This window comes from Rana temporaria, chromosome 4 (assembly GCF_905171775.1).
Source record: "Rana temporaria chromosome 4, aRanTem1.1, whole genome shotgun sequence".
Lineage (NCBI taxonomy): Eukaryota > Metazoa > Chordata > Amphibia > Anura > Ranidae > Rana > Rana temporaria.
Window position 1 is genome coordinate 216,005,728 of NC_053492.1, and position 14,811 is coordinate 216,020,538.

Genomic DNA, 14,811 nt, shown 5'->3' on the forward strand with positions numbered 1-14,811 from the left:
TCTGATCTGCAACTACACAAAACATTTGGTTGAAGTTATTGCTGCCAAATGAGGTTCAACCAGTTATTAAATCCAAGGGTTCACATACTTTTTACACCTGCACTGTGAATGTTTGCATGGTGTGTTCAATAAAAACATGGTAACATTTAATTATTTGTGTGTTATTAGTTTAAGTAGACTGTGATTGTCTATTGTTGTGGCTTAGATGAAGATCAGATCACATTTTTTTGGACCAATTTGTGCAGAAATCCATATCATTCCAAAAGGGTTCACATACTTTTTATTGCAACTGTATTACGTAATTTAAGATCTTTTGGTGACATGTACAGTTTCTTGTCATTTTCCTTTTTTTTCATTGGCATACATGTTTGTGGTATTTACCTGATTTGTATTTCAATTTCTATGATTGTATACGGAACCTATATTTATATCTGTTTTGCACCCTCGGAAATTAATATGGGGAAACCTAAACACAGAGGTGCAATTTCCAGAGGATACAGTTGATTAGTCACCGTTTACTATGAAGAGAATCATTTTCGGTCACTTTACACTTGGGATTGTGGACCTTTTTGCTAATTTGTGTTTATTATCATAGTGGACTTTTTATTCACGTGGTGACTAACATGTACATTTATTATGCAGCGCTGCACTTTTTGGTTATTCTTTTTTGTCAACTTATATTGTTTGATGTGGTAGCAGCTGTTCCTATACCTTGAAGTGCGATTTGCTTTGTAGTCAGAAATATTCCCACACAAGGTTAAAAAGCATCTTCAGAAAAAAGGACTGCAGTAAACAATGTTATATCCTTCTAAACTAAGTGTGGCCTCCACTGGTAAAATAATTTTCTTTTCATATCCAAAAGAAGAGTATGGCCTGGCTGGATGATTTGTTTGGCAACAATTCTTGTTTTTCTTGTAGCAGATGCTCATAAATGACCAAATGAGTACTCTATCTGAAAAAAAATCCCTTCTGTAGTACATTTATGTCCTCATTTGGAATTGTAAGCCTGTGTCTTGGCCGATTTTCTACCACGCCCAAGACTGGGGGTTACACACTGTTTTGTTGTTATATTTATTTTAGGCCGGATTCACACCTATGCAAATTTAGTGCGGCTTAAACCGCATCCAATTCGCAGAACATTTCTAAATTCATTAATTTCAATGAGGCTGGTTCACATATGTGCGATGCATTCGCACTGCGCATTGCCAAAATTTTTCTAGGCATTGTGGTGCGGCTCAGGTGTGAATTCAGGCCATTATCTTCTATGGGCACGCATCTGATTCGCAGATGTGTTCATTTCTCTTCAGGATTTCTCTCATTCTACTCAATACCCTTCCCCCCTCCCCCTCCCCTCTCCCAGGTCTCCAAATTCGGAGCTAAAACAGAGATGATCTGCTGAACAGCTCTCTTATCTTTTTGCAGAGATAACAGAGCTGGAATTCGCACCGCACAAGTGTGAATCCGGCCTTATTGTTATTAATGCTCTACTCTTACAACTGAAAAAAATGCTGCAAATCCACAACCTTGCCCTGGCCCCCTTCCTGAAGTCTAAATTATTGTCTATGCAGTGACTTTTTACCATATGTGACCGTGACTTTGAAACTCCTCGGCCCTGGCAGGTGCATAGGAGTAGTCCCCTTTTCTGTATGCCATCTTAGACCCTGGGAATTAAGTGTATTTTTGCTTTCACAGCAAACTAAATGGGCATTATATCCTCTGCCTTATCATTATTCCTTTAATTTTCTATGAATCCTCACTCCTATGTATCACACACAAGTCTCTCTGCATTGGAGGAGGCATGTGGAGCTCCGTAAACGCTGGCTATTTCCGCTTCTTGCATATTTATGGCAAATGCCAAGTTTTTGTTTTGTTCTGGGTACTTAAGCTTTCTATATTTTTATTTTTTTTAGTTTATTTTCTTTCTTGCTTTTGGACAGGTATCTATGGGGGTGATTTACTAAAGCTGGTGTTCACAGAATCTGGTGTAGCTGTGCATAGTAACCAATCAGCTTCACTTTGTTCAATTAAGCTTTGACAAAAAAAAAATAGAAGCTGATTGGTTACTATGCACAGGAGAGGTTGTAAAATGTCCCGTGTACATTAAGCCCAAGTTGACTTAACTGTCTCTTCCAGCTGCCTGTTAACCCCTTGGATCCTGACACAGGCTAGGATTGGTCAGAATTTGAATTTGAATTTGAATTTGAGGGCAAATACAAAGGCTCTGTAATATCCCCCAAAGATGAAGTGATAAACACGAAACAATATACCTGTTATATGCCATTAGTTAATCTACACTACTTGGTCTGTGGAGAAACTGATGATTATTTCAGTGTTTCTGGTTGTTACATTTATTAATTCTGATTCAAGGTTAATAACATCAATTCTTCAACACTGTCTCCCTAATATTTCCCACTCTAAAAAATAATTATTAGGTATCATTAGACAACTACTGTTATCTAAAAATTCCCAGTTGCTGCTGTACACCCTCGGTTTTTATGCCAAATATGAATAATTTTAATGTGAAAAGGACCCTCATCCCCCTCCATAGACATCTGGAAAAAAATCATTCATTCAAACCTGTCTGTGTATAAACTTACTTATGAGCTATAAACAAGCACAATTGTTTGATGAAATTTGAAATGCCATAGGTTCAATCCACTCACACTTGCCTCTCTGGAACCAGATCTCTCCTAAATTAAGTGTGCATTTATCTTTGCTTATTCTTTTGTCTCCGTAAACAGATTTGTTATAACTGTGATTGTTTACTGTCTTACAATGTTACAAATATGTCACACAGAAATTACTGTATTTATGTAGTCTGGCTATGTGGGTGGGGGGGGACACAACTAGTACTGTACATCTCTAGAATACATGCACATGTTTTTTTACCTTTAAAAACTTAAAAACTAGGCCAAGTCTGACATTTCTTACATACATGTTAAAACAAGATTATTTTTTGCTAGAAATTTACTTAGAACCCCCACACTGTATATCTTTTTTTGAAAGCAGAGACCCTGGAGAATAAAATGGTGTTTGCTGCAATTTTAATGTCACACTTTTTTAAACCACCCCTTTATTTATTTTTTGTAAACGTTATTGCTATCACAAGGGTTGAGAAACATCCCTTGTGATAGCATAGGCTATGACAGGTCTACTTAACTGAGAGACCTGCGGTCTATTAGACCTCAGATCTTTTCTCTGCCTTCAAAAGCATCTGCTCAAACTGAGCCTGATTGTAGTGGTCATCCAAGAATTTCCTCAGTGGGGGCAAACACACAATAAAAATATAAACCTTCCCTACTTAAACAAAACTAAAAAAAAGTTTTCCTATTATAGTTGGGCTATAAAGCTTGCTTTCAGTTCACAAAGCAGCTTCAAATAGCACTGGAAATTATTTTGTGATTTGTGTATATTTGTATAAAGTGTTTATTTGTAATATATATATAAAAAAAGTGACTAAAATTGACCCAGATTAATTACGATGTGTCTTTAGTATACATGTAGCACATTAATCAATTTTGTCTACTTCTAGGGTTTTCACCAAATCATGCATGGGTTACTCATTAATCTTACCTTAAACATTCCTGTGTAAAGTTTATTAAACATTCACTAAAATGATACCTCTTATTATTGATTTATTGCTCTAAAAGCGGGCATTTATATTTTGTGAATTTTTATTTAAAGTAGACCTTGTACTTCTTCAGTATGAACCCCAACCCCCTCCCTAAACTCTGCATTTACATGAAAAAAAGCACATATGGAAAAAAATTGCTATAAAATATACTTAGTTATAACTATAACCCTGATATAGCATCTGGGATTAAAAGTACCATTTCAGTCTTTGCAGATCACATCAAGCAATGCAGTGGATTAATATCCTTACAAGAGGTCTTCAACTTACAAGACAACCTCAAAACACTGTTTAATTGGGCAACTATGCGGCAAATGAGGTTAAATTTTGATAAATGTAAATTCATGCACTTGGAGCTAAGAAAATGTATACATTTTATTAGCCCCCAAGTGCATAAATTTACATTTATCAGAATAAATCCAGGCCTTTTTTTAAAGCAATCTACTGAGCTAGCATAATACATATTAGGGTAAGTACAACTGGGGGAATCCATAGTGAACTGGGTATTGAGTTATTCACTTCAAAATTATCACAGAGGACAAGGGAGCAATCTTTACATCTAGAGGAAAAGAGATTTCATCTCCAAATACAGAAAGGTTTCTTCACAGTAAGAGCTGTGAAAATGTGGAATAGACTCCCTCCAGAGGCGGTCCTGGCTAGCTCAGTAGATTGCTTTAAAAAGGTCTGGATTTATTCCTGGGTACATTTATGGGTAAAGTTGATCCAGGGAATATCTAATTGCCTCATGGGTAATCAGGAAGGAAGTTTTTCCCCTGTCGTCTTCCATGACAGCCCTTGAGAGATGGAGCTCCTCCAACTGGATACAAAACTCATTGCTCATAGCTCTTTAAAAGGCAGTCCCTCAGTATAACAGGCGCCGTTGCACCACTGCTCCTCTCTTTCTATGGGCGCTTCAGCGCCGTATTGCGTTCCATGTTGGAACGCATACGGCGCTCACGCGTTAACGTCATTGCCCGGCGCCATGATGCCTTTCAGCTTGGAACGCGGAAGTGCATCTTATACGGCGCTCTATTCAAATCTCACTGCAGTGCACTAAACCTGATCTCCTGCCTATAAAGGCATGCATAGGAGATACAGGCGCTGTTCTATTATTGCCAGCCATAGTGTCAGTCGTAGAGGCAGGCTTAGCCTGTCAGCTCAGCCATGCTGCTGTCCTTACTCCCTTTGCTGGAACACCGCTCCAGGAAACAACTACTACTTTGCTGCTAAGACTTCCTACAACAACTGCATTGCTGGGAACGACCTTCATGCCATGAACATCTCGCACTATGGACATTCCATCTCCTGCATAGAAATCTACAAACGGATAAGTAGACATTCCTTCACTTGTAGTTCTATAGGAAGATCTAATGCTAATGATTCATCTATTACTATTGTACTATTACAAATACCGTGTGGATATTTCTATATCTTCTGGGAGATAATAATGTGCTAAAGATTATTGAAAAAGGAGTACCTAAAAGGGACAGCTACCTCTAAATTATTATAGCAAGTTACCTCAAGTATGCTACTATAATTACCTGAGCTATACCGCCTCTTATTTGTGTGCATTACTACATCTATAATTATAGCTCATGTCTACAACTATATTTACCTGAGCTATACTGCCTCTCATATTCTACTACAAATAAATACCTCAAGTATGCTACTATAATTACCTGAGCAATACTGCCTCTCATAAGCAATAGTATTACATCTACCAATTTACCTCAAGTATTCTACTATAACTACCTGAGCTATACTGCCTCTCATATACAAGTACTACTACTCAATTAAGAACTTGTTATATGCAATTTTATTTGGGAGTCATAAAAATGGGAAATGGGGTTTTAAAGAAAGGTTATAGTCACAAAATAAAGGTCACTAAATTATAAAGAAAAAGAGGACACATCCAATTTTTTTTTTTTTGAGGTGGTTATGAAACTTCTCCCCTTCGCATGGTAGTGGGGGAGATAAGGTGATGGGAGGCAAAGAGGCACGAAACAAGAACTTTTTTTTTTTCTTCTCTCTCCTCTCTTTCTCTTTTCTTTTTCCCCCCTGTCTCCGCCTCCTATCCTATTAAGGATTCGGGTGGAAGGGGGTTAAGGGAGGGGGAAGTGGGGTCCCAGGATTCACTAAAGTCACGAAATTAAGGACTATTAAGTTCTGCACAAAATTTCTCCTTTTTTTTTTTTTAGGGTGGTATTGAATTCCTCCTTTTTTGGGTTGTAGGGAGGTCATAAGTTGATGGGATCTAGGGGGTTTTGGGGGAGGCGGGGGAGGGGGGGCGCTCCTTTCTCTCTCCTTTTCCTTCCCCTCCTTCTCTTTCTCTCTCTCCCTAGTGTCCCTCCCTGCCTCTTGTAGGTGGGGAGCGGGACGGGGGGGATTGGAGGAGAGGGGGGGAGGCCGATGGTGCCCATGGGGGGGGGGATAATGTAATGTATGTAGGTATTTATACTTAAATATGTACGGAGATGTCTTTTTGTATTCTTTCTTGTCATTGTTATTTGTTTTTATGTTTGTGGTGCAATTTGGAAAATAAAGAAAAGAAGCAATTATAAAAAAAAGAACTTGTTATATGCAAGCTACAGTTGTTACTTCAACTTCTATTACTACATGCCTAAAATGAGTACAAATCCTCGTAGGCCTCGTCCTAATTGTTTGAACTTGTTCTCTCTAACTTTTCTATGCTAGGGGTTCATGTTATTCCATATCATCTCCCCTAGTGGCCTTAATACATCTCTACATGCCAAGGTGATATAATGTAGAGAACCCCCAAACTCCTGTTACGAGAAGAGCCACCTGGGGTCCTTACTGATAATCACCTGCATGTAGTGGTGTATTGGGATATTGTCCTTGAACTAATTTTAAACGCTAAGCTCTGGTCGCATGCTGTAATGCATCCATGCTTAGTAGCTCAACGCCTTTCTTTATGCGACAGAGAAATTATGTATAGATCCCCCAAACTCCTGTTGCGAGGAGTGATGCCTGGGGCCTAATACTGAGTTGTCGCATAGAGAATCCTTTCTTCCGCAGTTGTGGTTTACTCCGTTCACCAGTGCTGTTACACTCAGTCACCTGGTCACATTCTGTTACGGCAGTTTTAAGACCATGACCTGTGCCTTGTCGTAAGATTTCGAAATGGGACTTGTCTATTGTGTCAAAAGCAGTCATTAGAGAGCCCTTTGAGCTGTTATCAAAGGCCCCCGTAAGACTGATTACCCTAAAAAAATGTTTTCATCGCAATAACGTCTGCTTGCAGGGTCGGCGAACTACAGGCTTTGTCAGTCAGAGAAACCTTCCTACAGATATTGGAGAATAGGGTCATTCTCAAGGCTGAGGCCCCGTACACACGGTCGGACAAAACTGATGAGAATGGACCGAGGTTCAGTTTCATCGGACCAAACCGACCATGTGTATAGCCCATCGTTTTCCTTTGGTCTAAAATTTTAAAACATCCTTCAAAACCGAACCGATGGACCGCTGCCCGATCGGTCCAAAACAATGGTTAGTACAGAAAAGCATCGGTTCAAAACCCGCGCATGCTCAGAATCAAGTCGACGCATGCTTGGAAGCATTGAACTTCATTTTATTCAGCACGTCGTGTGTTTGACGTCACCGCGTTCTGACCCGATCGGTTTTTGGAACGATGGTGTGTACGCACATCAGACCATCAGGCCACTTCAGCGGTGAACCGATGAAAACGGTCCGTCGGACCATTCTCATCGGTTTGGAACGACCGTGTGTACAATTAAGGCCTGACCAAGCATTTATTCCTAAGGTCGCTTCTACCTTTCATAGTTCTACCCTCCTCTAAACCTCCTCCGGGCTTTCCGTGCGTCTCCTCTTTGGCATCATGATGACTGTGCGTCTCCTCCCCCTTGGCCAATAGGATTGCTTCTCCTTTTGGTCAATTGGGAAACGGGTCTCAAGACCCACTTCGTGTTTAGCCAGGAGGTGAATCAGTATGACAATAGTGAATAGTGAATATTTATTTGCTATTGTCACAGGACTGAATGGGCTCGGGTGCAGTGCTTTGCACCCTAAGCCCACCCGTTTTTGAAGCCTATTAGTGCCGCTGGCTCTAATCACGTGCTTGAAAAAAAATCCAGCGTCGTGCATGTAGATTAGGGGGCCGGATGCATGGAATGTAAGGACGGCGCCCCTGCGCCCTGCATTACGGGCCGTCACCCTTGGTCTGCAGCTTGGGCACTAGCGGAGTAGAAAATGATTGAAGCTTCTGTGAAATTCTTTTTTCTTAAACTCTGTGTTCAAAGATACAACAGGAAGACTCTCTCTCTAAAAAAAAAATATATATATATATATATATATATATATATATATATATATATATATACATTTTTTTTTCAGTTTACATCCAAAGCCTTGTCCTTGTCCTCAAATATATTAACAATGGTAGGATTAATTTGATGCGTGTCATAATTTTGCTCTAATATATTGTATGTTTAAGTTAATTGCTTCAAGTTTAACATAGGTTAATTTTAATTGAAATCTGATTAAAAACATTGTTGCTGGGAGATGCACAGACACATATTGTTGTCTTTTATCTTTATATTATTTTGATGCATGAGATATTTAACAAAAGGTATTGCTTCAGAGAATTCCTCTGACAGTTTTTTTTAATGGACGCTTTATTGCCAGTAACAAAGCTAAATCTTTATTTCCAGAAAAGGTTATTTTAACCAATTGGGTTTGGCATAGATGACGTATCATTAAAGCAGTTTATTATTGTATCTTGTGTTAATGCAGCAGAATGATGACCTGCATATAAGCATACAACATGCAAACAAAAAAGGCAAAAAATAAATAAACACAAACCATTCCCAAATTAAATTCCTTAAACAAAAAGGCCCACAATGTAAATCTATTGTCAATTCAGTCATCCAACGATGCAGATCCACATGAATAAACATGACTTATGCCCAATGTACACCAAAATAAAAAATCATTCCAACTGAGGGATACATGACTGTTTTTGGTCAGTAATCTGCTAAGCCTGCCTTTTTGTTTACATGGCTGAGGATGCCAAGCCAGTAAATGAATTGGGCCAGATGATTGGTTGGTTGCTAATAACCCAGCAACCCATCTACATCAAGTAAGTTATCATGTATAGTTGCTCTACTTTCCACTGAACAAGTGAAATTTCCTACATCCAGAAGAACGCCAAAACAGCCTAAGTTCGGTCTGAACTTATGTTAGGACCAAACCTTGACCACAACACTACTATTGCTGTGTGGTATCATCTCACTGTGATCAAAAGAGCTCTCTAGGGTCCTCAATTAGAAAGTTTTGGATAGCTAAGACTGACAAGGATTTAAAAGGTTTGTCAAAATATTTGAAATCAATTATTCCACTGTAAGAAAAAAAATGTACACATTGTTTAGGTTTCAAACTACTGCAAATTTGTTAATGACTGGCTGGTCCAGCAAATCCATCTCAACACTGTTTGATGCTAAAAAGGCTCAAAATAATAATATATATATATATATATATATATATATATATATATCATTGCAGGATCTGCAGATAATTCTAGCAAAACTGTTGGTGTGAAGTTACATGCATCTACAATTTTAAAGAGATTGCACCACATTCACCTGCATGAGAGATGTGCCACAAAAAAAGGCTGTCCAAAAAGATCATAAGAACAAGACTATACATTGTCATGCAACATAAAGGCAAAATACAGGACTTGTGAGTCAACAATAGAAATGTCTGACCACAGTTGCAGTCGACATGTTTAATGAAAAACAAATTTCTTAATTTCAGAAGAACCTCATACCTACAGTAAATCAGGGAGGTGAAAAAGGTATAGTTTGAGGCTGCTATGCAGTTTCAGGGCCTAGGCAGATTGCAGTCTTTGAGTCAACTACGAATTTTGCATTTTATCAAAAGTGGCCTTGATAAAAATGTGGAGTTGAACATGATAATGATCCAAAGCACATTCAAAAAGAGGAAATTAAGGAATATGGCCTGGCCATGATTTTAACCCTATTGAAAAGTAAGAAGATTTTGAATGGCAGGGCAGATCAAACTGATTCATAAATTGGTTGTAAAGTCTGACTCATTGGGGTTGATTTACAAAAGACACGTAGTTTGTCCACTTTGCAAGGGAGTTTTCCCAAGAGTTTAAGTGGTTGTAAAGCTCTAAAATGTAAAATGAACAACATGTATACTCATATAAAAAGTGTACTTGCCTCAATCCACAGTACCTCTCTCCTTCCCCTGTAATCTGGACCTATCACTTCTGACAGTGTTCTCCAACACCTGACAATCTATGGTGTGCTGCCCCCTCCCCCCCAAGCACACTAAAGGTCATTGACAACCTCAGGTTTTGCATGTTTTCCAGTGAGACTGTTTAGAGGGGTGTGTGTCAATTCCTTCCACTCAGTTGTCATATTACAGTCAGCTCTTTGCTGTGCATTGTTTGATGTTAGGTCTTCCTTGTGGAAGCTTAGAAATACCATCTGATACCATTTTGCAACTTTGACATGTGTTAGTAAATCTGTACTTATCATCACAACTTCTTTGTATATCCAGGTGAATTATACCTTGGCTTTTTTTGTTTTGTTTTTTTACAACAAATTGGGCTTACTTTTTGTTTTATTATCCAAAGAAAATGGGCCCAAAATAGTAAAAAAAAAAAAAAAAAAAAAAAGCTGTATATTTTTTTAATATTGCCATAATTTACCACCAAAGAACAACCCAAAATACACCTGCTCCTGACAATTTCAGCGATATCACATATGTGTATGTTAAAATGTATTTTTTTAAAAAATCCTACCGAAAAAAAAATATACTGACCCTGAGCTTTGACCTCAGCCTTTGACCCTGGCCTTGACTTTTGGCCTTTGACCCTTGAACCTAACGCTAACCCTGGCACTGACCTATATCTAACCTTGAGCTATCAATATTTTTCTTTACTTTTTTATATAGTTAGATCTTTTTTTTACACACATATTTATTTACAGCTTCATCTCATGCAAGAAAAGGAAAATACAACATATCTTTCTCTCCATTCAGAAGAGGAAGTAAACACTGATCATTGTGATGGCCAATCAGAGGCTATCAAAGTGATCAGGTGACATGGAACAGGGAGTCCTGGGTCCCGATTGTTCATATGAGACCCGTGCTCTCACAGAGAGCCAGGTCTATCTGCTGGAAGAGCACTGTTCGGCACGTCCCCAGCATAAAGAGGTATGCATATAAGTGACCCCAGGGAAAAAAACAGTCCGCGTTTCAAGGGAGGATCCTATTCCTCAGAGCCAAAGAGTGTCCTCCCTCTAAACACGTAAGCCACCCTGCACCCTTCAATTCCAGTTGCAGACGATGGAAACACTGTTCGCTATTGCTGTTGTGTTGTTTAGCTTGTATACCACATTTGTATGTGAGTATTATCATTGCTGTATTAACTTTAGTAAAATTATCGTTGGTAATGCACAAAGTCAGTGTGCCTTCCTTTCCCCTGTTCTATATGTTTCAGATTCAAGTACACCTATTGTTCTGAGGGGGGCAGCAAGACCAGGGACATTCCACACATAAAAGGTTGACTGCACCACACACTTCTAGACCTAGCACCCAAGCGCAGGAGAATTTTTTTTTTTATACAGTAAACATCCCTATCTGTATCCCATACCCCCGCCCGGGGAAAGAAAAGAAAAAAAAAGAGAAGAGAAAAAAAAAAGGAGAAAAATCGTCCCCTTCAACCCTCACTTATGCCCCGCGGCTCTCTCCCCTCCCCCCCCCTATAATAAACAAAAAAAAAACATTTATATATTTGGTGACCCCTTAAATATGAGGGTTCTAAAAATCCATTAACCCCTCTAAAACTCATCACTCATTATTCCTTATAACAAACCAAGGAAATCCTTCAAAAAAGCGCTGCAACAAAGATTGGAAGTTGGAGTCCCACAGTCATGTGAAAAGAAATTTATTGAAAAAAGTGTTTCATAAAACAGAGTCTCCGAGTTACCAGCTATATGATGTGACATATGCAGAATGCTATGTGAGCTGTTCCAAGATTATCGTGCAACACCAAACAGTAGAGCCCAAGGACAATACATGCACTAGAGCACTCCTGCTGAGCCAAGATCTCTCCCACTGGCAAGGTGTCTCTTGTGTAGACAACAAAACAGTTCTATTCAGGATCAATCGTGGACAGTATGATGCCCTCTTACCATGACCCTGCTGGATGTGAAGACCATCCGATGGACGGAAAGTTCAACTAGCCGTAGGTGGAAGGAAGCTGTCTGTCTTTACACTGTGGGCGGTGGGGACACACGCTCCACTCGAGCAGCACAGGACGTCTCACTGACGCTGAACGGAGGGGCGGAAGCAGGACTCGCAGAGTGCTGGTGCAGGATTGGATAGAAAATTGGAGGCTTGGCCCTTACAGACTGGGTGGGTGGGATGCCGGGTTGGTGAGCCTGGAGCGATGTCTCAGGGAATCTGTATGGTGCGCGATGCGGCAATGTTGCACAAGCTGCATAGGCTGGAAGCAGGAGATGATGAGTGCTACAAGCTAGGACGACATGTATCGGGTCAAAGCCCTTCGTCAGGTCAATAGAAAGTAGCATTGTGGGAATTATTTATAGGCAACACGTGCATGTGGGATAGAACTTGGCTGAGCAGTGTGTGCTTGAAAAACTGTAAACAAAGCAACTGCGGACGCTTTTTTGAAGAAACCAATTAACAACACATGGAAACAGTGTAGAACAGTAGAAGACATTAAAAAACATTAAAAAGCATTAAGAAACACACAGGGCTAACTGGATGGGATAGGAAGCTGGGGTAAACATAGAAATAAAAACATTGATAAAAATATTAAAAAGGATGCTGAATATAATGATTAAAAAATTAGTGATCACCTAAAGGTGTCTTCTATGGGGAAATTAATACTGTAAAAATACATTCATTACACAACTGTCACATGGAGTGATGATGATGAATAAGTGCAGAGTACAACAAGAGGAGATGGACCCTTATAACAGATTACTGATTTCGAGCCCCTCATTAAGGCCATAGGGCTGATAATTTGAAGATCCAGAATGATTCACTCTTTTCAATTTAATGTGTACCATTTATACATTTAATTTACTTTTTTTCCATTTTGGTTTCACATTCCCCCTTGTGGTTATATTTCCTCACTCTGCAATTTTTTGGCGCTGTTCTTGTTTTGTTCGTCATTATTCCTTATAACCCCCTCACCTTCCCCTTAAAACACTTTTACCAAGTGTTCAAAATCCGAGGCCTCTAAAAAGCCGTAAAACCACTAATAATTTACCCCCCCTTTTATATCCTCCCCTTTCTCCCATCCCCATTACACACTCATAAGCCCCCCCAAAAAAATGTATTTCTTTTCCCCTTTCTTTCCCTTTTTTTCCCCTTCTCCCCTTCCCCCATAATAAATCCCCACCCTCAGTGCCCCCCTCTCTTAAACCTATACAGGTGGGGGTTAGGGGCAGTGCCGCACTGGAATTCACATTAAGAGCTAAGAGAGAAGAAAAAAAAACTGACAAAAACTCACAAACAAATTAGTCTCCACCCTCCCCCACAGGCTTTCCACTTACATTTTCCTGCAGCTCCTTAAATTATTCAATCTCTAGCAAGCGTTGTTCCCATTCTGACCATATTTCTCCAAACTTTTCCTTCCTATCTTTAACCCTGGAGATCCATCTCTCTGCCTCCATAATTAAATTCACTTCTCTCTTCCATTCAAGAATAGTTGCCCTTTTATCCTGTTTCCATAATCTAGGTATTAATAATTTTGCCGCATTTAATAAGTGGGGCGTAATACTCTCCTTATATAATACCATGGAACTTGCTGACCCGTGAAATAAAAAGTTTAGAGGTGTCAATTCTATTTCTTCAGGAGATAGCCTTCCAACCCAAGGGGCAATCTCTTTGGGCATGACCACCACAGGTGGAGTAGGGTACCCTCCTGTCCACATCCCCTCCAACACCTATTGTCCGCATTCCTATACATCTGTGCCAGTCTTACTGGGGTTCTGTACCACCTTGATAAAAATTTATAAGACACCTCTTGAATCTGTGAACTTACAGATGTATAGTGTGCGGAATCAATACGTTTTTTAATTTGTAGCGTGGTAAACCTGTGGTTTAGCTCTCCTTCCCATTCTCTAATATAGTAAGGTGTTGTTTTTATCCGTGTCCCTAGGATTAATCTGTACATTTGAGACAGTAAGTGTTTGGCCCTTATTATCTTTGCACATCTAGTTTCAAATATGGTAAGCGAATTATGAGGCCTTATCCTAGTTTTCCACTTTTGAAAAAAACACCTTAATTGATGATTCCGCCATTGGGACTGTTCCCAGGCTCCGCCTCAATTCTAGTAAGGAAGTCAGAGTTCCACATGGGGGCAAATTTGCCGCATGTGGTGTCCCCATCCCTCCCCCAGGCCTTCATTGATCCTACTTCCTCTCCTGGGGGGAGATATCCTGCATCCCAGAAAGTCACCCAAATATCACAATATATGTACAGTAAATTATTATAGTGTCTAGAAGAATACATTTAGTTGCCCAGTCCAACCAATCATATGAATCATATGAATCCGTTTTATATTCAAACATTTACTGGAAAGGAGCATACTGTATATTATACATTTTATTTCTTTGTTTATATCAGAATCTGATATACATCAGATTTTTTATTTTTTTTTAACCAGGATTGGTACCCCAGTCTTTGGATACATTTTTTGCATGCGTCATATATTTCATGACTAACATACTTGATTGCAGCATAACATAAAATTTATATTTATTAATTGTGAGTTTCAAAGTATTTCGCTTTCAACCTGCATATTGACAGTTTTTATAAAAAAGGAATGTGTATGTTTTCTCGTTGGTTAATATTTAACAAGGTCATTTGATGTAAATTTAGCAAGGCTGTATAGGGAAATATTTAAAGATCAAAGTCACTGCCTTCGGTATGTGCTGTACACAGTACCAGTAAGTAATTACAACAGTTATACATGAATCAAGGAATAAGAGAAACATTTGATTGATGTATTCTGGATGTGTTTAGCCTCTTCATTTCATTACATTTGCAATGTTTAAACAGTCATACAAAAAACATTATTTTTGATTTGAAAATCACACCTTTCAAACAGTATAACTGTTGACCAAACCATGAATAAAAAC

At 39.1% G+C, this 14,811-nt stretch overlaps 1 protein-coding gene across 5 annotated transcripts in view; it reads left to right on the forward strand.

Moving 5' to 3' along the window:
• The window catches only part of LOC120936984 (muscular LMNA interacting protein), a 255,871-nt gene that overhangs the window by 218,785 nt on the left and 22,275 nt on the right, over window positions 1–14,811 (forward strand). The window lies entirely within an intron of this gene.